The sequence below is a fragment of the Rhinopithecus roxellana genome, chromosome 18, assembly GCF_007565055.1.
Source record: "Rhinopithecus roxellana isolate Shanxi Qingling chromosome 18, ASM756505v1, whole genome shotgun sequence".
NCBI lineage: Eukaryota > Metazoa > Chordata > Mammalia > Primates > Cercopithecidae > Rhinopithecus > Rhinopithecus roxellana.
Genome location: NC_044566.1, coordinates 21,608,839 through 21,621,167, shown reverse-complemented (window position 1 = coordinate 21,621,167; position 12,329 = coordinate 21,608,839). Strand labels below are relative to the sequence as shown.

Sequence of the window (12,329 nt, the reverse complement as noted above, 5' to 3'; positions counted from 1 at the left end):
TACTGGTTGCTCTTAGAAAATAAAATGATTTGGGGGCCGCTTTTCATTAAAAGGAAAACCTTACCAAGACTAATTTCCTTACCCTCACTATCTGCCTAAATAATTTCTTCTTAACTTCTATATCATGACTTTACACTATTTACCATTTTTTTTTTTTTTAAACTTCTTGGGCAAAGGTGCAATAAATTTATTGAAAAACGTTATGTTAATGCTCCCTTTTTTCATGCTATGCTGTTTGGATAGTTTTGTAAATAAAATGGCCTCTAAAATACTATATTTAAATAACAGCAATTATATTAATTATTGTAATAAATGCTTCCCTGATTAATATATTTTTCTCATATTTTTTATTTAATAAAGACAAATCAAAGGAATTATTTAACAATTTTTGCACAACTATGCTTAACTGACAAAGATGATTTGTTTAGGATCTTAAGGGTAACAAAGATATGTGCTAAAAGGGTACCACCAGGAAAAAAGACAAAAACATTCTACCACAAGAAAATGCTTCAAAACCAAAAATATTAATTCCATAAGAAAATATTTCATATATCTTTTATCAGAGAGACTATTAATTAACTCATTTCTGTAATCCAGTTACGTGGCATATATTCCTTTTTCTTGTTTCTCGTGCAAAAGGTTGGAAAGTTTTTCTCTAAACAGAGAAAGTCAGTGCTAATGGTTTCAAGTCAGGGCTGGCAGTCAGCCTAGAAGAGCATGCTCAGAAGGCCATTTACACTTACCCCACCCCTGCCTGGTACTCTCCCCTGCTCCAAAAGGGTTCAGTTAATTTCTATTACTAATGAATTATCTCTTATACTTAACAGACATATGAATTACTACAAACATACCTATAAATTAACAGGATATCATTCAATGTGGAGGAGAACAGCTGGAACCTAATGACACCCTGGAGGTTTCTTGGTTACTGTTTTTAGAAAACAGAAAAAAAACCTTCCTCATTCCAGGTAATACATAAAAATAACACTTTAACACAAAGTGTTCATCCTGCTTGTATGCTTCCCCTAAAATGCCGTGGGAGCAACTCAGAATTAAATAAAATTAGGACATAAGAATTAACAAGTACACCCCAAACAGACAAGAAGTGTAAGTAAGGACTACTTCCTGTAATCTTATCCATATTGTTTCACGGATAATTTTCAGAACATAAAAATACAATAAATACTGTAATGGAGATATAGGGATTCATTTATTACTTTTTGCTTTGCAATCAAAGACACCCAATAATACTTTTATTTACTTCTTATAAAAGATTATCAATTTACATTTAAAACAAACAAACAAAAAACATAAAAAAGGCAGAAAAGGAAATTCTTTTCCCTGCTTTCAAGCTTTATTATGCAGGTTCAAAAATGATTATTTTATGCACTCCTTAAGTCAAAGAACGTATTGCCATGCTTCTTTGCACTGAGTCTTAGGACATGTTAATGTTGCCAAATCAAATTTAAATATAGTCCCAATATCATCACAATTTACAAATGCATATGCCAGGATTAAGGGTGAATAGGGGGAAAAACTCCAAATGTTTTAGAATGCAATTTAATCAAATGAGTTAAATGAAATAAGAAACATTTAATTTAGTAGGCTATCCTGTTAAATAATGAGTTTGTGTAGAAAACATAATCAAACAGAACTAAAAATCATGTCTAGTAAATGACACGAATGATTTCTCAAATGTTTAAGTGTGACTTAAGTTCAAAGTCTAGTTGTGGGGATTAACGATCTATATACTCTTTATACTAATTTTAGAACTTTAAATTCCAGAAAGACAAACTAATTTCTTCATTAGTTTACTTTTGACAACAGAACTCTAAACACACAGAATTAACGCAGTGGCCTCAGCACCCTACCAGTTAACATTTAAGTTAGATTACAAGAACAATAAAGCATTTCAGGCCGGGCGCGGTGGTTCACACCTGTAATCCCAGCACTTTGGGAGGCCGTAGCGGGTGGATCACGAGGTCAGGAGATCGAGACCATCCCCCGTCTCTACTAAAAATACAAAAAATTAGCTGGGAATGGTGGCGGGCGCCTGTAGTTCCAGCTACTACGGAGGCTGGGGCAGGAGAATGGCGTGATCCTGGGAGGCGGAGCTTGCAGTGAGCTGAGATTGTGCCACTGCACTCCAGTCTGGGTGAAAGAACGAGACGCCGTCCCAAAAACCCAAAAAAAAAAAAAAAAAAAAAAGTTTCAGAAGACATGCACTCCCTGTGTACTTCATAGGCCTGCCCAAGTTGTCCCCAACTCTTGCAAGACACAAAGACAATTCACCTGATTCTAAGTCTATTTGGCAGAAATATAAAAATCATACAAATATTAGCATATTTTCAACACATTATGGAAATACATTTGGAGAGATGGAGTACTCGATATATATTATGCTGGCCACTTTAAATCGAAGGCATCATTATTTATTCAATTTTCAGACATTGTCATGGTATGTTATACCTTTATATAAGGTAGGTCCAAGGCCAGATACTTTAGTATCATTCCAAAGAATATAGAGATATATATATACACATATTTCTTTTAAAGTAATATTTAAGAGTTTTACTACAGAAAGTCTGGCTTCAACATGGAAGCATTTTTCCTTTACAAGATTATACACCTGCATGAAAGTAGGTGATTTCCTTTACATTTAATTTTTTTCACAGTAGCAAAATAGACTTCTTATACATTGCATTTAAATTGACAAAGAAATTTAAGATGTAAAGTTCCATGTAACTTTTTGTATTGTGAACTGCTCTCTTTAAACATACTCCAAATACATTGGTGATTATTTAATACAGTACAAGTTGATCAACTTAATTAGAAGTGTTATGATGAATAAGCTGTTAAACCAAATGTATCTTAAAACAGTAAGTAGAGTTTACTATTATGATTAAAAGAGAATTTTAATGTATCCTTAAAATATACATCAATTTTCTTGCTATCACTTGTTTCTATAATGCATTTCTTTCTAAAGCTAAAACCACATGCATAAAAAATAAATATCTTCAAACTCATTCAACAGTTTGCTACTTTATGTGGTATGTAAATAAAGTCTTTTATTTAATTTCATACACATTATCTTAAGCATGATGTTATTTTTCTTGAAGGAATTCATCTTTCAAGGTCAAAATTAGTACGCGTTTACACACGAGAACATTTTCTTAATGTTATTACTACCTGCAAATACATTCTTCCATAATGGACTTTCAGTTTTCATCAGAAAGATAGCACATGCCTTTTTAAAGTCCTATGAATAAAATTTATACAGGGAGGAGAACGCAAGTATGGTGAATACTCCCACTTCCAGCAAAGTCTCAAGAAATTCTCCTGCTTCAAAACGTAAACACAACCTCACAGGATTTTTGTTTGATCATAATGTGGGCAAGAAAACTGTATTTCTGGTTTTTTTGATACTAACAGTTTTACTGAATTTGTTTTCACTTTCCATCAAAAAAACACATAGCATATATTGTTACATGGATTCTCAAACCTGTTTAGATCCAGTATGGTCATTAAAATAATATAGCATTCTGATTTTAAAAGCGGCTGATTGCTTATAGAAAAATGATATGCATCAGACATTTAATCAGAAAAGAAAAATGAGAACATGTCTTTCATGTTTGATATCATTTAACTTACATGATGACATGAAAATAGGTGGGTTATAATTTTAACAAAATTACAAAATTAAAACCCACTTCAACTAATGAAAAAAAATCAAACACTGAAGAATCAAATATCTACCAACTTAACTAGTATTACTGTCCAAATAAATGTCTTCCACTGCACTGAACATTAGAATTAGAAAATCACTATATGTTAAGGCATGTTTTAATTATGCTTCAGAATTGCAGTTATACTGGTCAGTGTTCCTGTTTCCCCACTCTTGCCTTCATCCCACCCCTTTCTTCTGGGGCTCAAAATATTAAGTCATGTTTTGGTTAGCTATTGTAGATTAGAGCTGGCATAACACAGTGTGTTTACTAGGTTTTATGAGCATAAACATTAAAATGTTACATAAAATGTACTATAATTTACTTTACACTCCAATCTAAGATGGTTTAATGTCTTGACGAAAGGCGAAATGACTTAAGTACATTTTAGCTTTTGTGCATTTAGACCACCATATGCATAGATGTTCTAATGCTGAATTCTTGGTCTTCAGTATCTCATAGTGCTGGATGCGTGAAACTATGACAGAAACTTGTAACACAGACTAATCACAAAGTATCAGATGTTTCTTGCCTTTTGTGATCTTGCAATAAAAATGTGCCAGGTGAGGATCACAAGGATAGTATTAAAATCATAAGGTATATTCTGCAACTTGTTCAGATGTTTTCTGGTTGCAGGGAGGCCAGACGTTTATTTATTCAATATGTACTACTTAGTTCCCGTGCAGTAGTTCTCTATATATTCTGCCCAATGTAACTGCTGTACATCAATATTGAAAGTCTTTTTATCTCCAGGGTTTAGCTGATTCATTAACATATTGACATTTTCAGTATTCCAAATCCAAGAATTACTTGTGAAATACTCAAGTAACATCATAGCTTTGTGAAGATGAGTTATTGTTTTCATCATCCTTGGGCTTCTTCCAGTTATTGTGAGGTAGATATCATAGAGGAATGCTGGGGCCTTATGACTTACAGCAATCCAGTAATGATATAAAAGGTGACTGGAAGTTAGATGTACACTGGGCCATTTGAAGGCCTGCTCCAGAGGATTCCTCTTGAAAGTGGGAAATTACATGGTATTCAGCTTCACCCAGTGAAAAGGATTAGTGCTATCTGTTGTACAATTATATGCCATGAGGTTTCTTGATCTATTAACTCCGAAATACCAGGCTGCCACAAGACTCTTGTTGACAACTGCATCTAAGGAACAAGATCTGCAAGGGCATTATTGGGGACATGCCTTGTTCAAAGAATTCCTTTCCCTGCCACAATAAAGAGACCACTTGGTCCATTAAAGTTATCAATCCATTCTGGAAAATGTTCTTTCCAACTGGCAAAAACAATAGATGGCCTTACAATCTCCACATTTAGCTTTACTCCTTGTTGTACAACATATTCTGCCAATGCTTTTGTGTATATGTGTGTGTTAGGTCTGTCTTCTATCAACTTTGTCATGATATCATTTACTAGGCCACAATCCATCCACTCTAAAGAATCAATCAGCTTCTTGGGATCCACAGGTGGTGGATAGACTACTTCATCAATATGCTTTTGATTACAGTAGGCATATGCTGTTGATACATGCATGAACACTTCCAGATTCTTTATTTGTTATGCAAATGAAACTGTCCCAATTGCAATCACATTGAACTGAACAGCATCTCTTAAACTTTTATTAAACCTTACTGTAGCTGCACAGTGGAATATAATATTGGCAGAATCTCTGATCACCTCTTTATCTTCTTTACTGAGAGCCAGTTTAGGTTGGGTGAGTTCACTGTCAATTGCTGTAATTTTAACTCTAAAATCTCGATTTTCATTTCTCAATCTGTCAAACAGATTGCCACTGAGGACTTCTCCCGCTCGCTCTTGTGGTGTCTGTCCAGATTTCTGCCTCACCAAAACATATACTGATTCACCTTAGGATAAGATATTAGCAACTTTTCCAGAAGCACTTTCCCTAGAAAACTGGTAGCTCCTGTGAGGCGGACATTCTTGCCTTCACCCTATTCTGGCATTGAAACCATTTTGATCTTTCTGTACAAACCTTGGCTCACAGGCTTAGTATACAGATCTGATTGAGAAGAGCATCCAGCATGGGTACTCTTTCAGGAAACCTTCCCTGATTCACTCCACACCAACTCAGATTACCTCTCTGCTCTGAGTCACCTCAGCACTTAAGTATTCTGTTAACCTTCACCACCTCTATGTGGCCTCCCAACCCAGGTGGTGCCCCTAGGCTCCACGACTGCAAACCAGACCTCACCGTGCATCCCCCTTATGGTCCCAGCTCTCTGGAGGGCAGTGGTGGGGCTCTGATTAATATCTTAATGAGCTTCAGTGAAATGCTAGGGAGAAATATCTTCTTATTTTCACATTTGATTTTAATTTATTGACATAAATTCTCCTATTATTGTTGCAGTTGTTTCAATCCTGTTGTTCAAAGAGTGGGAGAGAGTCTTAGAGCTCTTTTACTTCCCCCTGTCATTTCCCCTTGGAGGTGAGCTTTGGGTTCTTTTCCCACAACCAGGAAAAATAAGGTGCATGGACAACAGAGAGTGAGTAAGGCAAAGTCAGATTACTAAGTGACAGAAAAGCTCTCAGCAAAGAGAGTGGGCCCAAAAAAGGGTTGCCAGCTATGAAGCTGAGTCTGGGGTTTTTATGGACTTGGAAGGGCAAGAGTGTGCTGACTGGTCTGCAGACCATCTTGGAGAAAGCAACACTAATGCGGCCGGGCGCGGTGGCTCAAGCCTGTAATCCCAGCACTTTGGGAGGCCGAGACGGGCGGATCACGAGGTCAGGAGATCAAGACCATCCTGGCTAATACGGTGAAACCCTGTCTCTACTTAAAAATACAAAAAACTAGCCGGGCGACGAGGCGGGCGCCTGTAGTCCCAGCTACTCGGGAGGCTGAGGCAGGAGAATGGCGTAAACCCGGGAGGCGGAGCTTGCAGTGAGCTGAGATCCGGCCACTGCACTCCAGCCTGGGTGGCAGAGCAAGACTCCGTCTCAAAAAAAAAAAAAAAAAAGAAAGAGGTAGGATAGTGTAAAGAACCAATTGGAGGCAGAGGTGAAAGCTTGGCCTGGGACCGTGGCTGGGGAACAATCAGGGGCTGAAGTGATGATTATCTCTATGTAAATGAAGACTTGCCCCATGGCCAATTCTACAAGTGTAGGAATATGTAAAATAGGTGAAAAGAGATTAAGACATGCCAAGGAGAGAGAAATGTGTCCACAAAAGGAGTGGAATTAGTTCATGTCAGTTTACAGAGTAGGTGTTTCCATTCGAGGATATGAGCTCTTTCTTATTTGGGCCTGCAGTTTGATTTTTAGGATGCTCTTTGTTTAAAGGAGTTTTACCAAGGACCCACTCTAACTGCCTACCTGACCAGTTTCTTCCTCCCCTCTCATTGTCCCTTCAGGAATGGAGATCCTAACTGCTGTTATGAAAGTGAGGCAATGATCATTCTGGCTGTTTCCTGCTGGAGTGGGGGACTGTGTGGGGAACAGCAGCTAGGGTTCCTACCAGGTCCAGTTTAAGCATCCTCAGATGCTACTATTATCAGATAGTAGTTGTAATAGTTCTATGAAAATTAACTTTCCTTCAAAAACTGTTTGGTTATCACCAAGCTCGGTGTGTATAGAAAAGGCAAGAAAAACGTTTATACAAATCTCTTTACTTAGAGTTTTTAATATGATGAGTTTATCTACAAAGTTTTCTTCAACGATGATGTTTGAATAACATTAATAACCATTATTTGTTTTGGTATAATAACATTATGAACTCATAAACATAAATATAATTGGTGTGTTTTCATTCAAAGGGCAAAGTAATCTAATAAAAGAGACATCAGGTTCCTTCAAGTCCAGAAGAAAATAGTCTGAAGTTGGGTCAAGCTGAGGAGAACCTTACAGCCATCTTGGTCAGAACAGTGTGAGAGTCTTAAGCCCTGTGTAATTAAGGAAAGAAGTCCCTTTGCTCTCTTTTCATCTTCTGCCATGATTGTGAAGCCTCCCCCGCCATGTGGAACTGTGAGTCAATTAAACCTCTTTGCTTTATAAATTACCCAGTCTTGGGTATGTCTTTATTAGCAGCATGAAAACAGACTAATACCTCTTAATGCAAGTATTTTCTAGTTTGGTTATCAAATACCTTATCTTGAAACTCTCCACGTAAAATAATCTCATGATTTAATTTTTAATTATCTTATTTTATTTATTTATTTTTTTTAGATGGAGTCACACTCTGTCACCTGAGCTGGAGTGCTGTGGCACAATCTTGGCTCACTGCAACTTCTGCCTCCCTAGTTCAAGTAATTATCCTGCATCAGCCACCTGAGTAACTGGGATTGTGGGAATGCACCACCATGCCCAGCCAATTTTTTTGTATTTTTTACTAGGGACAGGATTTCACCAGTTGGCCAGGCTGGTCTCAAACTCCTGGCTTCAAGTGATCTGCCCTCTTCAGACTCTCAAAGCACTGGGGTTACAGGAGTGAGCCACCATGCCTGACCCTAATTATTCTTTATATGTGTCACCACCACTCCTGAAAGTTTCTAGGGGCTGGAAGATAAAGTGTCCTACCTGTCATGGAAAACTCATTCCTGCCCCTTCCTGCATTGTATAGGCTACTAAATTTGATCTTTTTTCTTTCTACTAGAATTTTACAATTCTTTACAGTTTTTATTTTATTTTGTACATCATCACAAATATTTCACTGACACTTCAGTTTGTGTTTGCCTTCAGATAATTTATATATAAATGGAGCTTGTGCAAACAATTGTATTTTACTTTTTTCTAACTATAATTTATATTTTAGGATTCCATATGCTGTATTTCATTCACAGAATTTTTTTTAACTTTTCAGTTCAGGAGTATATGTGCAGGTTTGTTACATAGGTAAACATGTGTCAAAGGGGATTGATGTACAAATTATTTCATCGTCCAGGTATTAAGCCTAGTGTCCATTAGTTATTTTTCCTAATTATCTCCCTTCTGCCACCCTCTACCATATGAAAGGTCCCAGTGTGTGTTGTTACCCTCTATGTTACCCTATATGTTTTCTTATCATTTAGATCCCAGTTATAAGTAAGAACCTGTAGTATTTGGTTTTCTGTTCCTGTATTACTTTGCTAAAGATTATGCCTCCAGCTCTGTCCAAGTCCCTGCAAATGACATACTCCCATTTTTTTATGACTGCATAGTATTCCATGGTGTTTATGTACCATATTACTTTTAATCCAGAGTATCACAGATGAGCATTTGGGTTGATTCCATGTCTTTACTGTTGTGAGTAGTGCTGCAATGAACATACACATGCATGTGTCTTTATAACAGAACAATTTATGTTTCCTTGACTGTAATCCCAGTAATGGGACTGCTGGGTCAAATGGCATTTCTGCTTTTACATTTTTGAGAAATTGCCACATTGTTTTCCATAATCGTTAAACTGATTTACACTCCCACCAACAGTGAAAAAGTGTTCATTTTTCTCCACAACCATGCCAGCATCTGTAGTTTTTTGGCTTTTTAATACTATTCATCTGGCTGGTGTGAGATGGTATTTCATTGTGGTTTTCATTCGTCTTTCTCTAATGATCAGATATGTTGAACTTTTTTTCATATGATTGCTGGTCGTATGTATGCCTTCTTTTGAGAAGTGTCTGTTTATGTCCTTTTCCCACTTTTTTAATGGGGTTGATTTTTTCTTGTATATTTGTTTAAATTCCTTATAGATGCCAGATATTAGACCTTTGTCAGATGCATAGCTTGCAAAAATTTTCTTTCATTCTGTAGGTTGTCTGTTTACTCTGTTGATAGTTTCTTTTGCTGTGCAGAAGTTCTTTCGTTTAATTAGATTCCATTTGTCAATTTTTGCTTTTGTTACAATTACTTTTGGTGTTTTCATCATGAAACCTTTGCTCATGCCTATGTCCTGAATGGTATTGTCTAGGTGGTCTTCCAGGGTTTTTATAGCTTTTGGCTTTACATTTAAGTTTTTAATCCTTTTTGAGTTAATTTTTGCAGATGGTGTAAGGAAGGGGTCCAGTTTCAATTTTTTGCATGTGGCTAGATAGTCGTCCCAGCACCATTTATTGAGTAGGGAATCATTTATTGAACAGGAAAATATTTTCCCATTGCTTGCTCTTGTCAGATTTGTCGAAAATCAGACAGTTGTAGATGTACAGTCTTATTTCTGAGTTCCCTATTCTGTTCCATTGGTTTATGTGTCTGTTCTTGTACAAGTACCATGGTGTTTTCGTTACTGTTGTAGCCCTGTAGCATAGTTTGAAGTTGGCTAGCGTGATGCCTCTAGCATCCTTCTTTTTGCTTAGGATTGCCTTGACTATTTGGCCTTTTGTTGTTGTTGTTCCATGTGAATTTTAAAATAGTTTTTTTCTAGTTTAGTCTCATTCACAGAAGTTTTATGGTACAACAATTTTGTACAATATTTCTTAAAATCCCATTTGTAGGAAGGCATTGATACATAAGACTTACAGATACTTACTTGCTATGTTATTGGTACTACAGTTTTCAAAGGATAACATATCCAGCACAATAAAACAGCAGCTTTATTCCAAATTTGAAGAAAAATGGAAATAATTAGAATTATTATGTCATTATGCAAATGACTTTATTGAGATGTGATTGTTATACAAAATGCTGTACATATTTAATGTATACAACTTGATGAGTTTGGAGGCAAGTCTATACCTGAGAAGCTATCACAATCCTTGTGGTAAACATATCCTTCACTTCCAAAAGTTTTTCTCTCTCTTTATTCATTATTATTATGTTTTGTGATGAGAACACTACATAAGAAGTATTATTTCATTAAAATATTAAATATACGATACAGTATTCCTAACTAGAGACACTAGGCTGTACAGCAGATCTCTAAGACATTCACCTTGATAAAGTGTCTTTTTAAAGGAAAAATACTGTATTAGTCTGTCCTCACACTGCTAATAAAGATATACCTGAGACTGAGTAATTTATAAGAAAAAAGAACTTTAACGGGCTCACAGTTTCACATCACTGGGGAGACCTCACAATCATGGTGGAAGGTGAAGGAGGAGCAAAGGCATGCCTCACATGGCAGCAGGCAAGAGAGCATTTGCAGGTAAATTGCCCTTTATAAAACCACCAGATCTCATGACATTTATTCACTATCGTAAGAACAGAATGGGAAAAACCTGTCCCCATGATTCAATTACTTCTTGCTAAGTCACTCCCATGAAACACGGGGATTTTGGGAGCTACAATTCAAGATGAGATTTGGGTGGGGACACAGCCAATCCAAAGCAAGTACCATATTAACTTTCTAAAATATAAATTCTTGCTAATTTCATTGCATTCTTTTTAAATAAATAAGATAGTTATCCTATATTTAAAACATAAGAATCATAAAAAGCAAGGAACATATTTACATGAAATCCATATTTGTTGCTCAGTTTGTAATGCATATTAATATATAATATTATTAGAAATCATAGCTATCATTTTATAAAGTAGAAATTCATATAATAAGATCATTTAAATTTTACGTAAGTAGAGACTTATGTCTATGAAATTCAGAAAATTTCACAACTCTATTACAATGTATTTATCTCAATGAAACAATTAGGTAAATATAGAAATATTGTAATATAACGTTGTGTAGATTAACAGAAGGTAAGATTTCAAGTCATATAAGAAAAGTACTAATGTTTGTGGTCTGGAAAATATAGCATAAACTTATAAATCAAAATGAATATATTCAGTGCTACCTTAATTTTTTTGGTATTTTACGAATACCTATTTTTTTTTAAGTTTTGCAAAATTCAGTGTCATTCCATTTATGGAAGTAATTTTTTTCTTAAGTAGCACTAAAGTAGCAAAATTTAATATTTATGTATGTTAAAAATGAGAATGTCATATGTCAACAGCTGTGATACAAGTAGAGGTTTTCTTTTTGTAACCCATTAAATTAACATATGCACATGCACACAAAGATAACCCTTTCTATTAAAAGCATGCTTTCTTACTAATAATTAATGGCTTAAATAACTGAACAAAAATTTCAAAAACTCTTCTCATTTGAATGCTTTCTGAAGGTTAAGTTTGTTTCATTTTATTCATTGAACTTTTTTCTTAACTTTCTCTGTTCTAAGGAGTTATAAAGCACTTAATATTTTTTCAATAGAGGTCATCATCACGGAGCACCTCAGGAGGTAAGAAAAGTAATTCATACATTTCTTATACAAACAGACTCTTTAGAGACCTCCCATGGGTACAGCCCAGTTAAAATATGTTTAATTTCATCCTCAGGTGATTTTAGCAGGAAACAATTTCATCTCTACAAAGAGCTAGCAAAGCCATATCTGCAATTTAAAGATAAATTTACAAATATAATCTTACACTGCTCTACATGACACTGTGTGCATTTTAATTTCAGAATCTTAATGGATAAAGTAAACATTATTGCAAATATATTTTAACACAAGTAATCCTGTATTTATTAAGCAATTCCAAATAATATCAGATATTCTAAAGAAGTAACTCCTCAACTGTACGTTGAGAAATATTTCATTGTAAATACTTTACATTACAATAACTACTATTACTGCTACTATTTTAAAAACACACACATTGTCTCTACTA

The 12,329-nt window shown here is 35.4% G+C and overlaps 1 pseudogene; it reads right to left on the bottom strand.

Annotated features, from left to right (window-relative positions):
- Window positions 1–4,173: 4,173 nt before the first annotated feature.
- LOC104677772 lies at window positions 4,174–5,713 on the bottom strand (annotated as a pseudogene).
- Window positions 5,714–12,329: the final 6,616 nt, after the last annotated feature.